At 38.6% G+C, this 27,586-nt stretch overlaps 1 pseudogene; it reads right to left on the bottom strand.

Annotated features, from left to right (window-relative positions):
- The window catches only part of LOC105083376 (small ribosomal subunit protein uS12-like), a 74,385-nt pseudogene that overhangs the window by 29,642 nt on the left and 17,157 nt on the right, over positions 1-27,586 (bottom strand).

The following is a 27,586-nucleotide window of genomic DNA, read 5'->3' as shown; positions in this document are numbered from 1 at the left end:
TATTCATCAGAAATTCAAATTTAACTAGGAACTCTTTAATTTTATTTGCTAAGGCTGGTAACTCTAATACCACTTCCAAACAGGTACAACCAAAGAGGTGTACATTCAAACAGGACCGTAGATGCTCTGGAATGTCGTGCTAAAGGTTCGAGGACTTTTCAGTAACAGCAACATTTTGCTAAATAGACATGTGAATTAACTAAACAATTTACATATTGTTTCCTTGGGCACATTTCTAAAAACTTTTCGAAGTATTTCAATAATTTATTTGTCACAACATGGCAATCTCTATACTGGGGGGAAAAAAACACTGTGATGATAATAGGAAAACTCATCTCAAATAATTCCAAATGAGTTTTCAAAGACTCTCATTTACCTGCTGAGTCAAATACGCATACTTTAAAATGTTCTCATTGGATTCACCTAAGTATTTTCTCATAAATAAAATTTAAATCAACTTCTATGCCTAAGAACAATTCTGCGGAATTCTTTGATGAAAGAAACATCCAAGAACCACATGCAGAGTCACTTCATTTTAGTTGCAAGATTCTTGTTCCAGCTCACCTTCCAAAAGAATTTCAGTCAAGTAGAAATGTTCTGACAATCCCCCCTTAGAATGGCCAATAATCCCTGCCTTTTCATTCATTCACTCATTACCTCTCTAAAAAGAGAATGTGCAGTTACCAGAATTTTATACAATTAGTGCTCCAAGAGTGTTTTAAATGCAAACCTATAAGGGGAAAGTAAAAACAAATCAAAGTTAATTGTGACTGGCTGGAACAAAATGCTTAAATCAATACAAGGATGGCTCATCTGCTCATCATTTACCCATTACCTGGGAGACGAACACCTCCTGCTGTGCCTGATTTTTGATACAGATTCACCACTGCCTGCATTTTCCAGACACATGCTACGGAAGCCCAGCCCTTCTCTGACCCTCTCTCTCATTACCCACTTTGCACTTAATACCCTATGCACTTATTCATTTTTATTCTTTTCTTGCTTGTATGTTCTCTGTGAGGGGCCAATGCACACAAGGAAAGCTAGAAAGTTGGAAAACTTTACAAAGAAGCTCAGGGCCTTCCTGCAAAGCAGTCAGAGGAGGCACCCACACCTGCCTATGAATTACTGACTTCTCTCAACCGGTCTCCACAGTGACTATTGTGATTTTCAGAAACCACCCCAAAATAGAATGTGACTCCCTTTCATAAGGCATCTCTTGAAAAAAAAATTTTGCTGTTGTTGTTGTTAAGGTATTAGATGCAAATGAAGATAAATAAAGCCCTCTTATTCAGACGTAGTGAATGTCTTTAATGGAAAGACAGCCTTAAAACTTAACACACAGTATCCAGAACAGAAATTGGCTGTTGGAAACTTTGGCTTTTGAAGGACACGCATGATCTTAGCTCTCATCAATAAAGCCTGGTGTTTTAGTATAAAGACAAACTCATTTCTAACGCTCTGCTGCCTTTCTGCAAATGCCCTTCACCATAGCCAAGAATCCCAAAAATGGAGTATAAAATGTATCTGCCTTTGAAAGATAATATATATCTGAATTAAATACACACACCAAATTTAAATATACCTGGATAAGATGGTTAGGGTGATAGATTAACTTTTTTTCAGGTAATTATCCAAATGAAAATCTTGCAACTATGTTTTTTTTATTATTATTATTATTAATGGTCTCCAGGGGGTGATGAGGAGACAAAAAAACTTTTGAAATAACTAATTTTTAAAACTGTATTTGACAACTAAATGGATCATGTGTGACTGCTATCACCAAATATTTACTGGCAACTATCTTTTTTAGCTTTGTAGCTATTTTTTTTACTTGTGTGTACGGATTACCTAATAGAAAAGTGTACAGGTGACCACACATGGATAGCACACCATGGACTGAAACGACATTATTTTTTAGCCAAGTGCACCCACAGCAAACCATGGACTGAAACTGCATTATTTTTTTGGCCAAGTGCACTCAAATAGGCTAAATATCTGAAGGTTAGAAATACAGTACTCACTTTAAAATTGGAGTCTAAATAAAACTGGAGAAACCTAGGTGCACACTGATACAGTGGGGGGAAATAGCACAGTGTAGAGGATGACTAGAGGAAAATTGTGATGGTGCACAAAAGGGAAAAGAATAAGACACAGCTGATAGCCAGCTCTAGCCTTTCCATTGACCATTGGTGTGTGTTCCACCTACCACTTCTTCAATGCATCCTTTTATTTTTTTGAGAAAGGACATTCATGACCAATAACAGTTATAATGATAGTTAGTGTAGGATTTAAGATATGTTTTTTAAAAAGCACCCTTAACCAACACTAAAAAGCCACCAAGGGTGGGGGTGGGGGTAGTTACCTAGCTCTAGGTTTTATTTAGTGACGGTTCCACTTTTTCACTCACTGCCTGCAAATCAGCGTTTTTAGTGGACAAAGGGCTCAGCGGCGGCCTTATGATTGCTTCTTTTCAAATGGTAATGGCTATCCTAACTCCTCTGCCAGGTTTTTCTTACCAGAGCACAAATTGCAGTTTACAAGGCTCTGAGGGAAAAAAAATCTTAGCTGAATATCTTTTTTTTTATTCGACAAACTGACATGTAAATTACCCTTTAAGTGCTCCACTCTAGGGCTCTGATCATCTCCTAATTGTCACAGTCAATTGTAGCCAACAGTCTCTTCAATCCCAAGCGCTTTGACAACAAGCACAAGGATCAAAGCAGAATCAGCTCCCTTCAATATCCTTCTGTTTAGGATGCTACAAAACGCCTGAAAAAGAAAGGTGTAAGGGCATTGCTGTAGAGGAAACTGAGAGTAGCAAGTATTACAATAGCCATTTTCTCCATCTCTAAAATTATGCTGTACAAGCTGCCGTGATCTTTAATCACATGCGCAGAACAAATATGTAAACCTCCTGGGCAATTAATATGCTCTTAAGATTATACTAACGTTCCAGCTTTACGAACAACCCCGTCTCCATGCCTTAGAAAAACTATGACACAGACATGGGATAGCAAACATGTCACAGCTTCTTCAGCAACCAAAACTATTATCAAACATATTCTATATTTGAGCATAAATTTTAAAGCATAGTTTTTATTACTCAGACTAGTGTCAGGATTCACTGCTCCCCCAAACTAAATAGCCCATTGAAAATTCTAGAGTTTTTTTTAATTAACCTAGAGATGTCCAACTGAAAATGTGCCCCTAAATAAATTTAAAATGTGGCATAAAAACTAATTTCAGAAGAATGCTGTTTCCCCTAGTAGGGGTAAATCTATGTTATTGCTTTACTGGGAACAAACTAATTAAAAGTCATTACATGATCTACAAACATGAGTTCTAAATAAGATGTACTTACCAGGATCATCACTTAACAAAATATGACATCTCTCCAACTAAAGTAGTTATCATATAGCACTAACTTTTTAAAGATCATTTATGCTTTTCTCAAAAGATAAATTCATCCTATTATCTATAACAATATAAATAATTTCATGGAAAGAGAAACCCATAATAAAACAATAAATTACACAAAATAACTGCTTTAAAGAATAACCTGAAGGTTCTCAGGAAGAAAACGACAAATGGGAAGAAATCAAAGGTGCATACGACATTCCTTCTACAGCTTGTTGTCTCCAGGTATTACACACAGACAGCGTGTAAGGTCACACCTTGATTGACAGTCTTCCTATGCTCCAGAAAAGAACTGAAAAAAAGAGGCAGCAAATACCCTAGGTTCTTTCTCAGCTACTTCACTCAAATCCACCTATAGGGGTTTCCCATCCTCCCCTCAATTTCACCTTATATTCTCAGGTTTGATTGAAGAGCTTCACAGAAGGGTCTATTACAGATTGAGGAATGATCCATTTCACATCTGAAGCTCCAAAGAGCTCCTTGTGAGAAGTCTTGGAGTGCATTTATCTCACATGTGAAGCTTTCTGCAAAATCAATATGGGTATTTTTCAGTTTGACAAGTCAACGTGAAATATCACATAATAATAGAAAAACAGAGTTGTACATTTAAACACACCCAATATAGTTATCTATACAAAGCTGATAGTTTTTACTCATGGAGATCCTTGAGTGTGCCTATTCTGAATTCATCCTGATAGCTGGGCTAAAGGGCACAGACAGAGAAACTGACTGGTCACCATATTCCTGGCTCCTCTGTCCCAATTAATCCAGGTTTTGCAGTGAGAGAAGAGAACGGGCAGGAATTATGACCTATGCTTCACATCTGAGAGTGATATGAGAAGTGGAAAGCAAATAACCAGACGTCAAAAAAAAAAGGAAGGAAGCAGAACAAAAAAGAACTTTGTAAAGAACTTCAAATTTAACTAATTGGCAATAACTGGGCAAAATGGTTTCCCAAAGAACAGCAACCAAGTCTCATATCCTCCCCCAGAACAACTGACATACCTGTGATGGGCTCTGACAATCTTTGGGTGAACCCCAGATCTTTTACCACATGCATAAGCTTGCGGAACATGATTTAATTTCTCTAAATCTCTGTTTTGTTTTGTTTTTTTAATCTCAAAGTGGGATTAATGAGAAGATTTACCTTACAAGGTTTTGTGAAGTTTAAATAAGAAGATGCATATAGCACCTGGGACATGAAAAACATACAACTATTGGTAAATACTGATGAAATTACTAGCGTTTCTTTAAACCTATCCACAAGGTCCTTAAGGTTCTCATCTGGTGCCATTTCTCCTGTCTGCTGGACTCTTTCCACATGTTTTAGTGTTCCCAAGTCGTAGACAACAGTTCTGGTCAAAGAGTGTACTCACTACATTAACTCTGATGTAGGTCCTAGCAGAGGAGTACAGCCACCCACGTTCTTTTGCCTTAGAAATGGTCTTCCTCCAATCAGGAAGGGGGTCCCTATCAACCAAGAGAAAGAGAATCAGATGGGGCTTCAGAAAGGAAAAGAATCCAGGCTTTGAAACCAAATAGCCACCGATTCAAGCAATGAATGAGATAGAGATGTAGCATGTGGTTATTCTTCATATGCCAATGTTCTCATTAATACTGGGGTCATCTCTGTTTACTCTACCAATGGAAGGACCTTAAAAAAAAAACCTCTCAGGAGCATATTGCCACCCAGATTTAGTTAATTAGCTCTCAATAACTGCTATTCCTCTCATCATATTTTCCTGCAGCACATCACTACCAAAGTAGTACTAATACTGTCTGTGCTTGAATCACCTAATTTGTAGATTGCTTGAAACCTACTTTTAATTTTAGGTTAACTCTCCCTACCACTCAGAATTAGCCCAGAGTAGGCAAAATATGTGTGTTCAGAGATGGGAAAAATTTATATCAAAATAAGAAAAGCATCATTAAAAAATTGAATGGAAATTTTAAAATTCTTACCCTGTATTTCAAAGTCAAATAACTAAACAAGACTTTGTATTTAATTAATTCAAAAAACTTAATATAGGCAATATTCATTTTTTTAGCTACCCTAGTGTTCTCCTCCATTATTAAAATGAAGCTATAGCTTTCATTCCAGAACCAAACTAAAATATTTAATTAAATGCTGATATAAAATTACAAGAACAAGTTTAAATAATTTCCCACTTAAAAGGGTTATTTCCTTAAAATTTTTAATTTATTTGTTTTGGTCTCAAAATACATTTTTAGGAAGGGAGCAAGTTTATAAGTGATCATTAAATTTCCAGATTGACACATTAAAAACTTGTTTAATGTAAAGTGAACCTGTAACACACTAGAATCAAGTTTTAAGTGACTCTAGGTCATGATATCTATAAATTTCACATTGTGGAGGCTTAAGGAGTATCATCAAACACTGAGTTTCTAAACTTTGGAACATCATCAGGCAGGAGATCTGATAGAAGGATGGAACAACCACGAAGCTGAGTGATCACAATTCTCAACATCATCATATCAACACCACCATCATCATTATCATCCTGTCATATCCCTCCCATTGTATTAGTACATGGTACCTATGAAGGTGGTGATGCTAGGTAACCAATAAGATGGCATCTTGTCATCTTGACTTTTTTTAAGTGGAGGAGACCTGCACCAGGGTGTCAGGACCTCACTCTTTCTTTCTTTGATTTAAACCTCTTCCATGATGTTCATTTCCCAGTCAGGACCCTGAGCATTATTTAAACGCTTTCAAGTAAATTTCCTGGTGAGCAAGTGGTTTGGGGCCTTCTATTGATCCCCAATTACACAGGATTGGGAGGACAAGGGTCCAGGGAAATTAGTCAGCACAGTGTAGACAGCCCCAAAATTTAATCAGAAAATAACTTTCCTGCCTGCCACGTCAAGGGTTAACCAAGCTTCCTTCAGAGAAATGACCAGGTGTCCTTTGGGAGCCAGGGAGGGTCCTGGGCCCCATCAGTCTTCAGTCATCTCAGCCATCATTGGTTTGGGAGCCCCAAGCCCTCTTTGGGACCTGGGGCAGCCCTGCTTCCAGTGGCCTTTTCTTTGCATATTGGACAGGGTCCTAGTGGACTTTCCCCAAATATAGGGCATTTGTCCTTCCAGTGGCCCTCCTGGCTGCACTTAAAACATGTCCCTTCCCAGAAAAACAGTGGCTCTGACCCAGGGGTCCTGGATCCTACCCTTCCATGGGTCTTCACAAGCAAGGGTAACCCTGAAAAAAAATTTTTTTTAATTAAAAATAAATAAATAAACACTTTCAGTTAAGCAAATGAAGACTCTGAGGTATCAGCACCCACATTCCAAGATCCCTTCCTTCTGGATTTTGTCTTCTACCCACAATATCTAGGAAAGGGGCTCGCTCGCTCAGGACCTGATAACATATTCCTTGGCATGCTGGCAGTACTTTGACAAAACCACAACATTGAAGTGAATATTTGCCTTTCTCAATGGAAAATAATTTCACAACTTCTCTCAGTTATTTACGTATTTCGAAAGTTGCCCTTCTTCATTATCAGGGCTTTCTGTCTTATTCCATTTCTGGTTTTGATTTTAACTGTAAACCTTACTACTCGAAACTCATGAGGGCTATCTGCCTTTCAAGTACTTCAGGTTGCCATTAAATAGCATCCCATACTTCACCTAACTAAGAACACTTACTCCTGCCTCTTATCCATATTTTCAAGTAAGCACATGGTACTCTACAGTTTGCAACTCATCTAGATGACCTCTGGCCTCATCAAATTTTAATCACAAAACATATACATACACAACTTCAAATCTGAACTGATCAGGGGTTGGTGGGAAGGAGGAAATGGAGAGTTAGTATTTAATGGGTATAGAGTTTCGATTTTGCAAGATGATAATGTTCTGGAGCTCTGTTGCACAACAGTATGAACGTGCTTAACACTACAGTAGTGCACACTCAAAATGGTTAAGATGGCAAATTTTATGTTATGTTTACCAAAATTCAACGTTTTCTTTAAATAAAAAAAAATAATGTAGTGAAATTGCTTGTAGAAATGAGTGCATTAATTCAATAATAAATAAATATGAAACATCTCTTAAAAACTGAATTAAGGGTATTCTGATTTTTAAGTGTTAGGCAACCAGAACCCTAGATTTCAGTTCTAATTTCTTTTTTATTCAAATACTGCCTGCAAAATTATCCATAAAGTTTTCAAATCCAAATGGACCAGCATAGGGACTTGATGTAGAAGAAACTGCACTTGAAAATGTAGGTCAAAATTAAAGCTATCAATGAAACTCGGATTATAGAATTTCACTTCTCTTCTGAAAGGTTCAAACAAAGAAACACAAGAAAACCACCACTCCCAGGTGCTCGGTTCTGAGGCTGTAACTACCACACGTTGTTACCACTTAGAATCTCAAATTTTCACCGAGTTTTCAGTGGACCAAGCAAAGTTGAAGCTCACTGAGACAAAAATACTCGAACCCAAACCAGACTATTTTCAGTGGTTTCTCTGTTTTTGTAACAGTAGTTCCACAGTCTCTTAACACTCACTTTCTTCAGGGTTAATTTTTTTTTTTTTTTTGCCATTTTTAAAGTTACATTATAAAATAAAGATTTTTCAGGATTCAGGGTATAATCTGTTCTCTGAACATGTTGAGCATATTTACATTTACCCCACAAAGGTGGGAAAGGAAAGCTTCAAACAAAGCAGACAAAACAGGACCATGGAGTAACGGGGGACATTTATGAAAACGAGTGTCTTTATGATCCCACCTTACACTCACAGAATGAAACCAGTCAAAACCAGAAGTAGATGGCTACCTTTTTAAAGTAAGATCCCAGGGTCAAAAATTAATAAACATGGTACACTGATTCAAACATTCACTAGAATTTTCCCCTTTGCATATGCACTCAATCATTTCATCACCTAATGGTTTGCTTTTAACATTTATTCTTGTAGTGCACATACTTTCTTAGATTAGGGTAGCAAGACCTTGAAGTCCAGTGTGAATCTGAAGTTTGTAATATTACTAACAGTTATAATAATAATAGTTGCCCATGACTAATATATCTTGTCACTCATATTATCTCTTAGAAACACCATATGAGCTGAATATTAATATGCCTCTGAGATATGAGGAAACTGAGGCTTTGAGAGATTAAATAACTTGGCCAAAACCACACACTAAAGAATGCTGTGCGCTGAACCACAGAGCTCCCCTGCATCTTGATGAATTGCTGTGAGTGTAGAATTTCAGTGTATTCTTCTACATCATCTATTACAAACTCTTCTTTTATTTATCTTCTTGATAAATGAGTTCCCTCGTGCATTTGGGGTCTCTTATTGCCCAATAGTTCCTGAATAGAAACCATATCTTGGACACAGACACTTGTTTTGATTGACTCCGTGACTGAACCAAATGTGATCACTGGTCAGCATGGCCACTGACCGGCAGCAGCAGCTCCCTTTGTTCCACTGATACCTCTCCGTGTATTCACCAAGCAACCGGGTTACAGAACATTCGCTACAGAGAATAACGTCCATCATGGCGTGTATTTTGAAATCCACTTGAACTCAGGACTATAATCAGTAGCCATTCACAGTGTTCCAGAAGACCCTATCACCCTTGCAAACACCATAATCAACACCAGTGAAGAACATCGAGACCAGCACAACAGACCATTTCGTTTCCCTGCTTCAGATCTGGATCCCTTTTCCCCCAGACATCTCCTCACCGAGGTGAATATATCCACGCCATTTCTAGGGAGGACAGACTCAGGGCTAGCCTAAGAATCCAAGAATAGCGAAGTTGGAACCACAAGGACTCTCCAGGCCATGCCATAAAATTGCATATGATAAAAATGTGGTCCAAAGAAGTAAAATGATTTGCCCAAAGTCTTAACCTAATGAGTGAAAAAGCAGAGACTTTATAAACTCCAATGCCAGGGCATTTCCCACTTATGAGACTGTTTTAAACAAAGGGCTTACTATGTGTCAAATATGGTACTAGATACTTTACAAACAGTATTTCATATAATCCTCACAACCTTCACAAAAAATAAATGTTATTACTCCTCTTACAAATGGAAAAGATTAAGTAATTTAGCTAACTTCACACGGCTAGAAAATAGCAGCTGTGGGGATCAGCTATTAACACCTCACTTTTAATATAATGGTCAAGTTCCTAAAAAAAAATGCCTCCAGACGGGATTATGGCACTAGACAAGCTGTGGACTGATGCTGAGATTAGAGGAGGAAAAGATATGAATTTAAGGCCTGGGAATTTTTTTAAAAAAAAGCTAAAATAAAGATGTTGCGTGAACACACTGGTCTTTATTTTTATTTCTTTATACCCTGCTTTTTTCCCCAAAAAGGATGTAAATTGGTTTATTAAAAAGCAAAGAAACCAGAAAACAAACAAAAATGCATTGGATACAATAAGATAAACTAAATTTAAAATAGGTGATTGAACTAACTCTAAAAGAAAACACAGCGAAATTGAAAGAGACAAAATTCTTGCCCGGAAGTCTTATATACTTGCCCAAGGTAGGCTGTAAATTTGAATGTGAGCTTTCAGACAGGCTACTAAGAGAGGAAAACGTGATCCATTACATGAATTGCAGTGTCCCTAAAACAAAGAACAAGCCATTTGCTCAGGAGAGACACAATTATTCCTGGTTATGAGACCATGGAGAGATGTGTCCCCATGCCCCTCCTGGAGAAGGTGCGGTGGAGACCCAGGAACGGTAACCCTGGCAGCACGGGGCTGTTGACTCAGCGTCCTCGGTGCCACAGCATAGCACTCGGCAGAATTCAGCCAAGGCAGTTCTTTGGGGACAGCAAGCTAGTTGTCTCGGGGAAAGGGCAGAATGAAGGAGGGGAGGGTGCTGAAGGGGAGGGATGCTGAACCATGGAGCCGCAGGGAGGAAGTTCCCCCCAGACACAGCTCTGCTGCTCTGACTGCCTCTACGCCTTTGCTGCAATGCTCCACCTGTCCCCACCTGGGAGGCCTTTGGCCCCCTTCCACTATCTCATCCAATCTGAATCTCTTCCTAATCTCTTCTGATGCAGAGGAACAGATCAAAATCACTAGCCTGTGCACCAGACTCAAGTCCCAAGGTGGCCTGAGGGGAACGAGTGAAGCGGGCAGAGCAGGCAAGGCCAGCCAAGAGAGCCATCGTGACAGGCTGTGCCGGTTCACTGGTTGGACAGAGGCCCCCTGTTCCTGAGCTCTGCTGAGAGCCCCAGGTGCTACTGGCAAACCTCTGTTAGGAGCCATTACTCCCACCCATTGATTCCACTCATTCACTGAGGCAACAAATGCTTCCTAGTTATCATTACGGTTGTGTGCCTGGGAAACACAGGTGGACAAGACACACAGGATCCCTTCCTAATGGGTCTTGTGGGTTCACTTCTACCTGAAGATGCTTTGAATCAGGCCAACTCAAGAGAAGAGCATGGAGCTGAAAAATTAATCACTAAAACTCCACATCCTACCTTTTTTCATCAAAGAGTTCCTTCAGAAATCTGGAGAGCCCTTCCCTGGGGGTTAACTAAAGACTGTGACTTTGCAGCTCATTTCAATAGTCATACCTTCAGTTGCCTCATCTATCAAGAACGAAACTAATACTTGCAACCAATACTTCATAACGTTCTGTGAAAGGAAAACAGAGTAAGGCGTGAAAGCAAAAAAAAAAAAAAAAAAAAAAAAGCACTACAGAACTCTTAAATCCAAAAGGTGGTGTGCACATGGATAAAATGGACCTTAAAGCTACTATTCCATGAGTACACCTGCATGTCTGTCATAGTCTGAAAAATGTTTTAAGAATACAAGATAACGAAGTTTAAAAATGAACAATTTATTCTCTTAAATACTAGACAACTATATTAATTAATAAAATTTAATTGCCAGCACTGAAGGACTCACTGAATTACAAACATAGCCCTTCTAGGATGATAAAAACATAATTAACAGCGGCCTGAAATGGAAGCAGCCGAGCACTCTTATCTGTTGATGTGCAAACAGTGTGGTTATGTAAGGGATAAAACATACTTTAAAATAGTCCTTTCCTGTTATCAAGCAAAGCTCAGAGCATGCTAAGAAATAACTCTATTCCAGAGAGAGTTGTACATTCACTCACAGCCTCTCTAACTGAAACTGGAGCTGTCATCTCCCCTTCCCCAACACGCGAGTTACACTGAAGAAGGGTAGTCGACTGGAAAACAATGAGCATTTGTCCTGGCTGTACAGATTAGACCAATATTAAGCATTTTAACATAAAAGCACACATCACAAGATGCACCGCACAGCATTATTTACATGAGGTCAAACTCTCACCTTCTCCTCATCCAGACTGTCTATCAAGTACTATGTACTTAAGGATTAGATCCATCTCTTTCAAAGTTATCTGTCTGCACATCATAAAAGATTTCATTGAAAGCAAAAGGCTCATTGGATACTTCACTTTATTAGGAAATATTGCTCAGCACCTATGCTACGTTCTCTTAGCACCCTTTAAAATATACCTAACCTTGTGCTTTCTACCACTCAGTCTCCTAGATTTGAGGCTATTTAAATGCTCTGCAGACCCCATGCACCATCACTTCTAGGGAGCAATTATAGCAAACAGATTAAAATGTACCCACATTCCACATTAAGTACAATCTTTTTGCTGTAATAATTTTGGAGGAATTTTTTACTGTTTTGTTTCTGAAATATTAGGCCTCGAATAACAAGCCAAATTTATAATCAACTATTTCCAAGCCATCATCAAGCACATGGAGGAAGGTATGCAGAGTGAAAACGTTTAACCTAAAAATTGTTTTCAAATGTAATGACATTTTTAAGAAACCCTCCTTGAGGATGACGTAATGTTGTATTTCGCTTGTTTTTATTAGTCTGGATTTTGAGCTTCCTGTAATTTGCAACCAATATAATTGTGATCAGGCCTTAAATGTTTTCCTAGGCCCATGAAACGTGTAAGCTCTGGAGTGCCTTCAGTCCCCAGTGAAGGAGGTGGCCCTACGCACATCAGCCGCCGATGTCACCTTCACCAGAGACACAGCAGAGAAGTTCCTGGAGCCTGAGCCACCAAAGCCCCAACCCAAGGCTGGGCACTGGTCTTCTCTGGTTGGAATCTGGTGCTGGCTGGTCCCCTGGCAAGCAGTCCATGTGCAGGTGGGAGGGACACCTTCTCAGAGCACTCAGAACTCCCGGTATCTGGTGGCTGTGCTTGGCTCCATGTTTGAAGCCTTTTTTTTTTTTTTTTTTTTTTTTTTTTTTTACATCTTTGAAATAAAATCCTCTTTTGAAGTCCCGCTAAATGTTAGAAAGAATAATATATAACTGACTGCATCCCCTCTCACCCACACACAAAAAAATCACTCAGTGGAAAATCTCTTCAAAAACAGACACAACGTATACCCGTTAACATCTCCAGAACATTCAGTCTTCAGAGGCTTCTTGAAGGCAACCCCTGCAGCTAGTAATCCCAGCTCCCCACCAGCGGTGAACTGCGCCGGGGCCAGAAGTCTCCCAGCCACCACTCCCAACGGGAGAGCCCACAGCCTCTCTACTGGACAGCTTTGAAGGAAAAACGTCTGAGGAAAAATTGGAAACTGTGTAGGTAAATATAGCACGCTGTTATAATTGAAAATTCCAGGGAGATTTTTTTCAATATTTACCATTCTGGTTTCCTTGTAGATGTTTCTAAACAATGGCACCATTACACCTAAAAATTAATACTGCACTATGGTTTTTATGAGCATCTCCCTAATTCGTTTTTTCTCTTTATTCATTGGATACTGATGGAGCGCCGCCTCCGTGCCAGGGACCGTGCTGAGCCCTGGTGAACACGGCAGGCAGAGTCCCTGGGAGTCAAGAAGACAACTGCTCCACCCATTGTGGTAGTTATGTAAGAGCTTCTGCACGGCTAATTTAAACCTGTTTGACTAAAATTCAATCCCATTTCTCCTTGCCCTGCCCATGGGGTAGGGAATCAACAGCCAATCCCTGTCCTCTCCAGCATAGCCTTCCAGATACTTGAAATGCTCAAGTTGCTTTTTTGTTGTTCAAAATAGACATATTTTTCCCCAAATAAGATTACATTTGATGTGTGCAACACGCCAATATAACTCCTTTGCTGTGTCATCACATTGTCATTGATATGAAAATATAGAATATGAGTTTTCAGTCACATTGAAAGGATAAAGGAAAATATAGTCCCATGTGATCAACCAGTTTCTTAGGCACTAATCTATACACTATTTCTGATAATGCCATTCTAAGAAAATGCACTAGAATGGAACAAAAATTTTGCATCATTGCACTAGCTGAGAAAAAAAAACTAATAGGTCTCTATCCCTCATGACTCATATCAGAGAACCCTGCCCCCAAAGAAATAAAGACACACTGTCACTGAACCACATTATTATCCCTTAAGAAGACTATAAAATGTGTACATCATTCACTCGTTGACATTGAACTTGTGCCAAAACTATTAGGAGCACATATTAATAAGATATCCCAAACGTGTAGGAATGAGTACAGAATAAAACACAAAATGCAATTGGTATTCACTATTAATTTGTCTTTTATACATGATTAAGTAAAGCATATGAAGGAAATAAAAGGGCAATAAATACCCTTTTATCACAAACTAGGGGATTTCTCTTACCCTGGGCTCGCACACAACCAGTTTAGAAATATGCATAATTGCCTATGGTCAACATCATATCACTGCCAGATCACACATTAAACAGATAACCACTATTATTATAAAAGCAACTTCCTTGACCTCATATTTTGGTCTGGCTAGGAATTCCTATATTTTCCCAGATCGGCTGTTACACAGTGCCAATCTTGTGCTGTGCATGTCAATTTGTCCCAGTGTAAGTGACCGGTGCCTTACAGAGCTCACTCTAAAACACACTTATATGCACATGAATAGCAGAAGTTCAAGAAATATGATCATAGTTGTTCTTGCAGTGCTTTTTAAAATCTGAAGTCTATGTGTGTTTTTCTATTATAGCTAAGGTACAGTGTGTGTTATTTGGCAGCTGAATTTGACATGAAAATATAAAAGGTTTGGGCAACCACATATTTGGAAATAGAAATCTTTCCTGAAAACATGGCTTTGGTTTTTAAACACAGCTAAATTTCTGGAAACTTCAATTTGTTAAAGACAGCCAAGACTTCAATCATATTTAACATATTCCTGGGGTTTACATATAGTGTTTCAAAGTAATAAACAACATCTTGTTTGGAGTAGCACGAAGAAAATGAGGCAAGCACTTCTTTAGAGTAAAAGCTCCACTTTTAAAAATAGTTTGGAGACTCATTCTTATGTTGGTGAAATCACAAAACACTATTCAGCAAACAAAACATGATGAGCTCAATTCAAGTTGGTAAACATTTTTAGCTGGCTTCATTTGTAGTAAGAATTTTAATGTAACCATAACTTCAAGAATGCATCCCTTATAATGGAAACTTGGGGGCCAAAACTTTCCTTTAATTGTTAGTAAGAACAATGGTGTCAAATTTGCACTTGGAAATCGGAAGAGATGTGATGACAACAGTAAATTGATTGTTTGAACAATTTTTAAAATCGCATTACAGTGCCCTGAAATGCATCTGCATTTACTCACAAGCACTCTCACTGCAGTGACCAAAAAGCCCCCGGGCCTGATTCAGTAGCAGAAAATATGCTCCTTCCATAAGGTAAGAGGTACATACCTTACTTCCAGCACTTAAAACTCGCGACAGCGCTTTAATCCTTCACAAGCTTTTGCCTCATTGGGCCAAGGATAATAGTGATGTCTAAAAACCCTTAAGTCACTTAGGAAGAATAACAAGCACTTTTCAACAAGCAAAACATGATGCGTTGAAATAATACCATCCAAAGAAAGGAAGATTGCATAGGGAGCTTTCTCTATAATCTTTATAAGAAGTCAGCTCAAATTTCACTTAACCATGCTTTTTCCCTATGCAGGGGACTCAGTGAACACATTTGTTACAAGAACAACCACAGATTCACATCCAGGCAGTCTATGGCAATTCGACTGATAAATATGGAAACACCTTGCTCTTGCTATGGTCAATATTCCTTTATTTTGTCTGTACATTATTCCTAATTTTTTAAAAATAATAAATATTTTTATTTCTCGTGGTTGATACATAAACCATGGGAATTCACTTAAAAGTTTAAAAGTTGGTGACGTGTTATGCCCCTTTCCCACCACCTGTACTCAAAACCACTATCGGAGTGGACCTCAGCCGTATAAAGGTCTTGGCTCTGAGTTTGCCTGGGACGGTGTTGATTTGCATCTCTATACCTGGAGCAACTGAGAGTAGCATGCTCTTTCAGTCTCAAAAGTGTCCAGGCTTGGACGCTAAACTATACGGCCACCCCTCTTACACGATAGTGGATGTCATCTACTTGATGTGACTTCTAGGCTACCAAGCACATTTGACTCAAGTATTTCCCCCACCTAGACAGCCCAGAGTCTGAATTCTCCCAGCTACACTGCAGACTCCTTGAGTATCAAAATTGAGTTTTTATTTAACTATGTGCAATAAGTACGGTGTTAGTACTAGTACAGTACAAATGCTAAATAAATGTATTTTGGATGAATGAAGATTCACTCCTTCAGCTAAAACGTTACCCGCTTTGGCTATCTTCTTTTAAACTAGGTGTTCCTAGAAGGAGAAGCATCTACATAAAATTGATGATGACCTTCAAAATCTGGCCACTTCTCATCACCTCCCCAGCTACGACTCCGGTCCAAACTACCATCATCTCTTGCTTAGATGAGTGCATCCTCCTTCTCCCTGGTCTCTCTGCTTCTATCATTGCTCCCCTGGGGTGTATTCTCAACACAACAGCAAGTGACCTTGTTAAAGGTAAATCAGATGGTGTTACTCCCCCATCTAACCACGAGTAAAAGCTAGGCATTACAATGGTCTACAAGGAGAATTGTCAGATTTAGCCAGTAAAAATACAAAGGCCCAGTTAAATGAATAATTTTTAGTGCAAGTGTGTTTTATACAATATTTGGGACATGCCACTACTTTCAGAAAAAGGCATTTGTTGTTTATCCAAAGTCAAAATTTAACTGGGCAACTATATTTTATCTGGCAAGTCCTACGAGGATTTACCTAACCAGGCACATGTGCACTCATGTGCACTCAAGCACCACACGCACGCGCGCACACACACACACCCTCTACCTCAGTCCTCCCTTCCCATTATCCTCCCTTTCTCTGGGCTCCAGAACAATGACATTCACACTGACACCAGGCATGCTTCTGCCACGGAGCTTTGACTGGTTGTTTCCTCTGTCTGGAAACTTCTTCCCTTGGATTCTGCTACCACTCGTGCCCTCACTTTCTTCCAGACTGTACCTACCTTCTCAGTGAGGCTTTCCTAGGTCCCCTCAAAAATCCCAATCCCATCCTACTGCCTGTCTTCCATCCCCACTTAAATTTTTTCCATTACTCTTATCATTTTTTAATATATTCTATTCTTTACTCATTTATTTTATATGTTGTCTCTAATGTAACGTCCTTGAGAGGAGGGATTTCTGTCTGTTTTCACCTCTGTGATATCTCTAATGCCTAGAGTGGGCTCTGGCACAGATGAAGCCCCATAAAAAATTATCAGATTAATAAATGATCATTAATAGCAGTAGGATTCATACTATTATTGTTATTAATTTAAATTTGATGTAGTCTGCTACAGATTTGAATAGATATTTTGCCAAAGGAGAAACAGAAATGGCCAAAAAGCACATTAAAAACATACTCAACATAACTAATATTAGGAGAATACAAATCGAAACCACAGTGAGACACCACTTTAACCACTTTAAGGTACACACTATCAAAAGAAGAGAAAAAAACCAGTGTTGAAGAGGATTTGGAGAAACTGGAACACTTGTGCACTGCTTGTGGGAATGTAAAATGATTCAGTCACTATGGAAAATAGCATGTCAGTTTCTCAAAACATTAAAAATAGAATTACCATGTGATCCAGCAATTCCACATCTGGATGTATGCTCAAAAGAACTGAAAAAGTAGGGTCTCAAAGAGGGATTTGTACACCCATGTTCATATCAGCATTATTCATAATAGCCAAATAGTAGAGGCAATCCAAGTGTCCATAGATGAATGGATGATGAATGAAATGTGGTCTATATACTTACAATGGAATATTAGTCAGCCTTAAAAAATAAAGGTGATTCTGACACACACTACAATGTGGATGGACCTTGAGGACATTATTCCAAGTGAAATAGGACAGTCATAGAAAGACAAACACTGTAAGATCCTCCTTACAAGGGGTGCCTTGACTAGTCAATTTCAGAGACAGAGAGTAGAATGGTGATTCCCAGGGCTGGGGGTAAGGGAGAATGGACAGTTGTAGTTTAATGGGTATCTAGTTTCAGTTTTGCAAGAAGAAAAGAGTTCAATAGATTGGTTACACAATAATGTGACTGTACTTACTACTATCAAACTGTACACTTAAAAAATGGTTAAGATAGTTGATTTTGTTATATGTACTTTAACATCAGTAAATATTTTTAAAAATTGAAATAAATAAATTTAATGTAGTCTGAAGATCGGGACTAGGCATGCTTTGTCATTTTTTCATTGAATCTTGACAGCAACACAGGCCATGAGTGATATTATGCCCATGTCACAGACAGGACAGCTGAGACCAAAAAACCTCAGAATTCAGCAAAGATCATTCTGCTAGTAAGGGGGTGGAGGGCTTGGAAGAGCAATGACTCCAAACCTGTGTTCTGTCTAGTAATATATTCCGCCTCTCACACTAATGCTACACCTTACTGAAAAACCTTGTATGGTTTACTCTGGGGACTGCAAACAGCCATCATTGTCGTCATCCAATCACTCATATAGGATTTGTCTTCATCTTACAACTGTTTATTCAGCACTGACTTGGCACTGGGTTACAAAGACAAGGCCCCTGGTTTGCATGGTTTACAGTCCAGCAGAGAGAAACAGACATGAAAACAAAGGCCCTGGCAGGTAACTGCAAATGTGAAAGGTTGATGGCCTTCAGTTGGAGCCCAAAGGCGGAAAGAAGAATGCCCTGGTTGAGAAATGAATGAAGGCAGGCTCTGCTTTCTACACAGTTTTATCCAAGACCAACTCTGATGGACTCAAAGGAGTCAAAGAAGTGCTCCTGTAACGTCTGCAGTGGTGACTGCCTTTCCTTTAGCTTTTCCATCTTTGCCCAACCTGTTCTTTATGAAAATGTCCCCATTTTCAGTAGAAGATGTAAGTGTGAAAGACCCAATATTAAATATCTGTTTTTAAAAGAAGTTTCTGAACTAAAAGAGGAAAGGATTTGTCAGAATCTCCAGCTATTCACTTAGAGAAAAATGGTAAGAAATATTAAGTATTTTCTTTGACTACATTTCTCATCCTACAGTCTAACAATGGGCAAATATCAAGAGAAAAGAGAAAAGTCAATATTTTAAAACTATTTGCCTGACTGATTCACAGCTTACAGATTCTGATTCTCAAAATCCTTTGGAAAAAAAAATGAAGATACTTTGCAGTATTTTTTAGAGGAATAAATTTTTATGCAAGCAGAAAGCGATAAGACGTAGTCATTTTGGTAATAAACCTCAAGATAAGACTTTAAAAATTAAAAAGGAAATGTCTACAGAGTCCTGTCTAGGCATGCTTAGCAGAACTTTGAAACTACATACACCAAGGGGTGTAAGAAAGACCTTGGAAGGATGGAAGTCTTTTCACTTCTTATTTTATCTGATTCCATGAATATATGATGTGCTTTTGGCATTTTTCAAATAAAAAAAGAAAACCAGACAAGGCTAACACTAAATGTTTCATATGTGCATATTGCAGGATAAAAGAAGGAAGTCCATCGTCAATAACTATGTTGATTTACATAACAGACACCTTTACCCATCGCTAACAGGAAGTACTATAGCACAGTGGTTAGAAATGGGGGTTTTTAAGTCAGACAGACTTTGGCTTGAATTTAAGCCTCCTTCTCATCGGCTGTGATACTGGAAAAATATGATTTACTCACTCAAAACTTACATTCCTATCTGTAAAATGGGGATAATAATATCAATCTTTCAGATTTGTTCAGATACACACTAACACCTCAGTTAAATGCAATTATTGAGAGATTTCAGTTAACAGAAGAGACTAGGTTACAATGTTAGCACTAAATTAGCTGAATGTACACATGAAAGATCAGGAACAACAAACTGACAGTAGACTGTAAGGAAAGCCTGAGTTTGATAATGAAGCAGCTCAATGACTCAGGTATTGATTCAGATCATAACGACGCTAAATTTGTATCCTGTTTTATGTGCTTGCTTGCTCCTGCTAGTTTCCTAAATAGCCAACAAACTACAGAGACTGATCCTGAGACTTCACCACATACAATTAAAAATAATAGATGATATTGAAAGCATCTGGTTCAGCAAATGCTCTCAGCACTGAAAAAGCCAAGGTACTAATATTGCTTTTTCAGGTAATACAAACTGCCAAAAAAAAAAAACCAAAAAAAAACAAAAAAAAAACGCTGATTGAATTTCTGAAAGGTAAAGTGCTTAACAGAAAGAAATGAGAAGTTATTTTTTTAAGTTAGAAGAGATGCAAATGAAATATATCATAGTTAACTACCAAAGCAAGACAAGAAAAAAAAGTGATACAACTAAAAGTGGTTAAGCAGAGATTTTCAAAGCAAGCTGTTTGGACAGTTAGTGGAAATCTTTATACGCTTACGTAATAAAATCATATAAAATAAACAAATAACAAGGTTAGGCTAAAAGGAAAATGGCAGGCAATGAACATGAAATCTACAAACAATTTGAAATAATCCTAATATCTTTCTACAAATGTTAACCTTAGCCTCCTCATTAAAGAAAAAAAATTTTTTTAAGTCAAGGTTAGGTGGAGACAGGGATTTAACAATGGAGAGGCATTGAAGTGTCTTGCTGTCTCAGCAAATATTGTCATAAAACAATTTTGCTTTCCAACTTGGTAAAAAAAAAAGTGAGCAGTGTACACATACCAGAAGAAATAATCATGGGCAGAGAAGTTAAGTTGGCACGCTAGCCTTTTATTCCTCTCCTTCTGTTGGAGGGAGCTAATCATTTCTGGGACACATATGCAAAGCTGGCCCAAGATACTGACAGAGTAGGAAGTCATCTTTGCAGGGAAATGAGGGGGCTCCTGCCTCTTTCGAGAATCTGCACCCACAAACCACCCGTAGAAGGACTTTGTCATAGCTAAATGAAACTCAGGCACTTCTTCCAGAGGGCCACTTCTGCTACCTGGGAGGGCACAGAACACGCTAGATGTGTGGCATCTCATGACCCCGATTTTCTCCCCCTTGCCCATTAGCACAGATTAGTTTACTCTTCACATTGCCCCCTAGACACTAGGCAGAGAGAACAAGTGGACTGAAACAGAAACAAGCCTTTGATGAGAATGGAAAGTGTGCTGGGGTAGGGCGTAGGAGAGCAACGGCGTAAGGCATCAGGCCAGAACAAACAAGCTCTGATGGACATACGGCATCCATATTTTCCAAACCAAAACTCACGACACACAGCTTGACAAGTATGATTGTACTTATGGGAACAACAGGACAGAATATTTACAACCCAGGGTTGCCCTGGAAAATCTAGGATATATAAACACCACATCCATAAAGGCATTGAAAGTGGGAAGGCTAACATAACCTACTTGAGAATTCTGCACGTGCTGGCCAGCACATGTGAAAGCGAGTTTCTTAAGTCACCCCAGTCTCTATTTATTTCCATCACAAACACATTACATATTTTTGACACATTTAGGATCTCTATTCCAAAGACTTGCCATAAGAATAGCAGGTGATATCTGAATGAAATAGATTTTTACAGTTGAGTAGAAAAGCGTGTATAATATCAGATTAGATTGCTTGCCAAGCTTGCCAAACTTGCCTGCCCAGGCGTTGCAGGGCTACTAAACTCACCCAGAGACTTCCGTGTATCGAAAGCGAGGAAATATTCTCAGAAAACCTGTGCGCTCCAGCACACAACTTTCAGATTAGGCTCCGCAAGTTTTCAGAAAGAAAATTAATCAATTCAAATTTGTGCCATTTTTTTTCTTGCCTTACATCCATTTAATTACTTGCATGTGAGAGTCATTGTTTCTTATATGACACCCCCCCTCAAATACTTTAGTGAAAGCTTCTTGTAGAAAGAAAAACAAAGGTCAGTAACCTAATATCCCCAAGCAACCCTGCAACAACAAACCAGGGAGGGAAAAAAGTGAAGAAATGCTCTGAATGGGAAAGAGATCTTCTTTTGTTTACTCTTTCAACACTGAGTAAAAGTTATGATTTTGCCAATAATTATGGATTGATATTGCGCCCAACATTTAAAGACTATGTAAGGAGTTCCCATAAAAGATGAGAGAGATGTTTTGTGTGAGGTCGGAAGCTTTTTAAGGACTAGAAAGTCTTAAGTACAACGTATCACATTTGTCATGGCACTGTAGTAACTGAAGGGGGGAAATGCCTGGGGATTTTATCTAAGAAGGGAAAAGCACGTCTCCTTCACATGAGGAAACTGAGGCACAGCAGCCCGTCCAAGGTTACCTAGCCAGCTGTAACTGATGGAGGCAAAGCCCCATCTCCTGCAGAGTTTACGGATGAGCTTACTCAGCTGTAAAATGAGGGTGCCGAACTTCGAGGTCAATGCCAACGGTAACATCCTGCGATGCTGTATTGATTGATTGCTTTGTAATCTACTTATTTGTATTTTGGCTCTTAAATAAAGGTAAGGCTGCCAGGTTTGACATATTTCTAGCCCTCAGAAAGCTGACCTGACAGTAAAGCCCTTCCAAAACATTTATAGAGACAATGTTCAGAACAATTTGCAGAATTTAATAAGGTGACATATTTTGAAGCACAGGGCAGTTACAGGCAGCCAACCTGAGTGGATGCAGGCAAGGGAGGTATTATTTTTTTTAATTTTCAAGATGTCACTGACAAGGGAGACATATGCCAAATGGTAACACAGTTCTGTATTGAATAAAAAAAAAAACTTGAAAAAGGTATGAAGAGCATGACACAGAAAGGATGGGTGAAACATCAAAACAGGATACTAAGAATGAGAAAGTGCATTGATTAAAATTATTTGAAGTTTAAAGTCATCTGATGCCTCTTCTTTTCCACCTATACCTGCCCTCAGAACATGGCCATGTAGAGGTTTTCCAATATTTAACAGCCTACTATAAATCCTGGAAAGATACTCTGAAATCAGAGTATACAGATCAGTATAAAATGAGTATATTTTTTAAAGTATTCTATACCTGTTATATAATGTTTCTGGTTTCTCTTTACTATGAATTCTTAGCAGTATTTCATAGAGCTCTAAGGTAGAATTTACACAGTAAAAGAAAAAATGAGTATGTGGCAAAAATATTGAATGGATGGTTGAATGGATGGATGGAAGGATGACCAAATTGATAAAAGCAGGAGTAGCCAATTTATTACTATCTAAAAAAATGGTCAATCAGATGTAGTATACTTTACATACATACATAAGATGATTTAAACCACAATAAATTAGTGAACAGAACATTCTTTTAGGGTCACAAAGTGCTTTTCTCATCATACATAGATTTAGCCAAATATCGACACCAACAAAATCATGATTGGTGGCAATTAGGAAAACAAAAAGTACTTGGAGAAAACTGAGGGAAGTGTGACTGCCTGATTACCTGGCTGACTTCCCACCCTGCTGGATAACCAGGTAAACTCTCAGATCTCTGATGCATTGGCCCTGCATTTACAGAAGTACATACACTTTGCATTTAAATATACCTGGTTTTGAGCTCATCACTTACCTGCTGTTTGTTCTTGGGCAAATTAACTTCTCAAGGACTGTTTGATTTGTCTGGAATACTAATAATTTTGTGTCCTTAGATTCTTGAAATGATTAAATTAGATAGTATTCCCCCAATAGCCGTCATGGTGTACAGCACACAGGAAGCACCCAGTAAGTGGAAGTTGTCGTGGTAGTGCTAATGAGCAGTAATGGTGCTTATTGTCTGTTTTTTCTATTGTAACACATTGTTGGGAAATCAACACAGGTTTTGAATTGGGAGAGAGTTGGGTTTGAAGCTAGGCTCCATGCCTGATGGTTGGGTGACAAGATATTGCCTCTGGCTTCATTTCTTCTGTAAAATAAAGACTATAACATCTTATTATTTTTATAAAAATTAAATGAGATAATATATGTTAGTGCTGCACAGTGCCTGGCACAATGGTGATAATAACAAAGAAATGTTCGTTCCCAACACTCCTTGTCTGCACAATTCCCTCCATTCTTTTAGTCAGTCATTCATTCTCCCTAGGTACTGTGCCCTGGGAACACAAAAGGGGTAAGACTGTCCACCCTGGTTTCAAGAAGGAGGTAAGGGAGGCAAGGAAAGAGATTACAGGATGTGGTGACAAATAATTTAAGAGAGGTGTAAACCAGTGCTTGAGAGCACAAAAGAGAAAAGCATAAAGCTTTCTTGAAAAGTCCTTAAAAAATCAGGTAGGCCACTTACTCGCTAGAAAGGCTACAACCAAACAACAACAACAGAAAATAACAAGTGGTTGGCAAGGGTGTGCAGAAATAGACACCATCACGCACTGCTCATGGGAACATAAAATCACACAGCTGCTGTGGAAAACAGTTTGGCAGTTCCTCAAAAAGTGAGACATAGAACTGAGACCCAGCAATTTCACTCCCAGGTATATCCCCAAAGGAGCTGAAAATAGATCTTCAAACAAAAACTTATACACAAATGTTCATAGCAACACTTTTTACAATTGCCAACAGGTGGAAACAACCCAAGATGAACTGGCCCACCCACAGAACAGGGCACTACTCAGCCACAGGAAGGAGTGAAGCAGTGATGCACGCTACAACACGGAAGAACTCGGAAGCCATTACGTGACGTGAAAGAAGCCAGTGACAAAAGACCATGTATTATGTGATTTCATTTATATAAAATGTCCAGATTAGGCAAATCCACAGAGACAGAAAGTAGACTAGTGGTTGATTAGGGCTGAGGGAGATGGACGGGTAGGTGGAAAGGGGTGATGACTAAAGGGTACAACATGTGTCTCTGTGGTGATGAAAATATTCTAAAGTTGACTCTGGTGATGACAACGTATCTGTGAATAACCTGAAAAACACTGAATTGGTCAAGTACATGGTATGTGAATTATATCTCAATAAGGCTGTTTTGAAAAGGGGAGGGGAGGGTATAGCTCAGTGGTAGAGCTGCTGCTTAGCATGCGTGAGGTCCTGGGTTCAATCCGCAGTACCTCCTCTAAAAATAAATAAACGAACAAACCTAATTACCCCACTCAAAATAAAAGACAATGAAAATGACTTTTAAAAAAATAAAATAAAAAAATAAAAAAGCGATAAGCTAAAAATTAAAATATTACAACACCCACACAACGTCCTAGGAGTTTGGCCAGACTCTGCGAGAGCCAGTATGGATAGTGTCTGTTGGTGACCATTCCAGTGCTGGAGCTGATTTAAAATAAATAAATAAAATAAACAAAATTAAGAGTGTTAGGAAGAGAAGGTAAGAACAGAACAACACAACAAAGACCGAGGCAGTGAATGGCGTTCATGTGTTCTGAAGCCCTGAGCTGCTAAGCGGAAGCCGGGACGTGGGGAAAGAGGCAGGAGATGCTCTTAGAACAGCTGACCCAGAATAGAGCAGTGGCCTGGAAAGCAGGCTTCAGAGTGATTCCATCACTTACTGGGCACATGAGCAGGCAAGTCTGTGATCTTTCTTAAGCATCCACTTCCTGTAAAATGGGAATAAACATCATGCCCCCCTCACAAGATACATAGAGGATTTAATGAAACAGGATAGGTAAAGCATGTAGTCGAGCCCGACAAACAGTTTGCAGTCAATAAGCACCAGCGCCCTGAGCCTGTGGGAAGCCCAGAGCTGAAAACGAGAACTTTCCAGTTACCAACATGATGTTATAGCTGGTGATAAAGGTTTCAAGCTTTTTGAACTTTTGAGTAATTTATACACATTACCACTAATTTAACTTCCTCTCATCCATCAGGAAATACACATGTTTAAAAAAAAAACTGAAGAATTATGGTAAATGTCTCCTAGACTAATGATACTGATCTGGCCTCAGTAGCTCAAGCTTAGTCACAAGAATAACAAGTTCCTATTATTATGATATTCTAATTCAGTATCCCAAACTTTATTCCAGGTGGACACAACCTAACATTGGCAGAGCTAATTCAACCAAGAACATTCTAGCCAGTAAATAATAAATTCTCAGAAGCCAAAATTTCCATTTACACCTGTAAATAGAAAATTCAATTTAATGCAAATTGTTAAATAATAAGACCAGTGGGCAATGAACCATACTAAACACATCATATGAAATGGATCAGTCATGCAGCATGGTGACCAGGAAAGAAATCTGTGACATGTTCTGTGGCTAAATGCTATGTGTTTACACATGCCCGCACATGCCCGCACGCGCACACAACAAGATGCTACCACAGAGACACGGCGTGCATGCGAAAGATGGAGAAATTCTGAATGAGTAGCTGGTTACATGCCTCTGCATTTAAAATCTTTTGGTCACCTTCCATGGGCTCATCTAACCATGAAGAATGCTATTTTATACAATGCTTGGCAGAGCAGTTGTTAGGAAGGGGAATCCTGTAAATGGCTTTGCTGAAGCTAAAAATCATTAAGACGTGGACTCAGGCATGCTCTTTACTGAGACTCCCTTCTTAAGAAAGTTCAGAAGTCACAGTCCACAAATTTAAAATTCCTAAAATACACAAAATACTTACAGGATTCCTCTAATGGTGAGGCACACGAGATTAAAATAACTCAACATAGAACATTTTTCCTACCTTAATCTGGACAATAGGATATGGCTTTGGCATCAGAGATTTTGGAGATCATTCATTGTGCTTGATGCAGGATGTATCTTACAGTGTGTCTGGAAGAGAAAAGTTTGGAAGAAAATAGGTTTGATTTTTAAATATTTTCCCGCTCTTTTTTTTTTTTTTTTTTAAAAAGCCAGTATGCATCTGAGCTTGGAAACAATTTAAAAGAAACAATCACATAGATCATCTTTTACCATAGTCACCAAGGTGCTGACACCCGGACATAAGCTGTTATAACCAGAGAGCAAAATCCTTAATGCTAACATAACACTTTGCTTTTTGAGTTCCCAAGGTCTGAAGAGTGCACAGACCAAAAAGTTAAGCAAATTTTGGGGGCAAACTATTTTTATTTTTTTCACATGTGTTTGTGAAGTACCTGGTGCTGAGAGATTCCACAGAAAGTGGGACTTCCAAACCAGGAAATGCCGAGATGAGCCAGGGCAAGTTGATCACCTTACGTGTTTATCGACAAAAGACTAAAACTGATGTGTAATCTCTACACACACATCAACACATGTATGTTGAAATAATTTGAAAATAATGGCATTCAAAAATGCAAAATATTCAGCTAAATTATACACTAATTAATCATTAATTCTCCTCAGCACCCTTTAGTTATTTCCACTTCCTTACCCTCTAATCGAATCTTAAAGGAAATTTTTAGGGGTATTTTCCAGTCAGGAGGTCCCACAGTCAACCAAAGAACTCTCCCCAAGCGCACTGGTCCTCAGGCACTTGGAAAGTTTCTAAAAGACTTTTCAATGTAAATCATCTCTACACTGATTCAGAGAATTGATTCAATGTTTTGAATAACTCAAGTCAAACTTATGCCTAAAATATTGATATAATTAAGGAAATAAAAAATCTTATCTGGAATATGGCTTTAACCCAACCAAAATAAAACATCAGATCCTTTTCTTTATTACATCAGTTGAGCTTAGCATTTTTTTCCTGCTAAGAAATCTGTTAATGAGACTAATACAGCAGAAGAAAGTGTTTATATTTGCCTACCTTAATCACTCTCCACTTTCGTCTTCACATCTTTAAGATTAAAACATAGATTAGCAAAAGAACAGTTGTTTCTTTATAAATTCACTGTAAGTTTGTTTTCTCAGTTGATTTTTTCCAAATTGCCAATGCTATCTGCTGAAAATATTTTATTATTGAATATTTCACGTAATTAACGAAGAAGT

This window comes from Camelus bactrianus, chromosome 5 (genome assembly GCF_048773025.1).
Source record: "Camelus bactrianus isolate YW-2024 breed Bactrian camel chromosome 5, ASM4877302v1, whole genome shotgun sequence".
Lineage (NCBI taxonomy): Eukaryota > Metazoa > Chordata > Mammalia > Artiodactyla > Camelidae > Camelus > Camelus bactrianus.
Note: the sequence above shows the minus strand (reverse complement) of the source record. Positions and strands in the feature narration are given on the sequence as shown.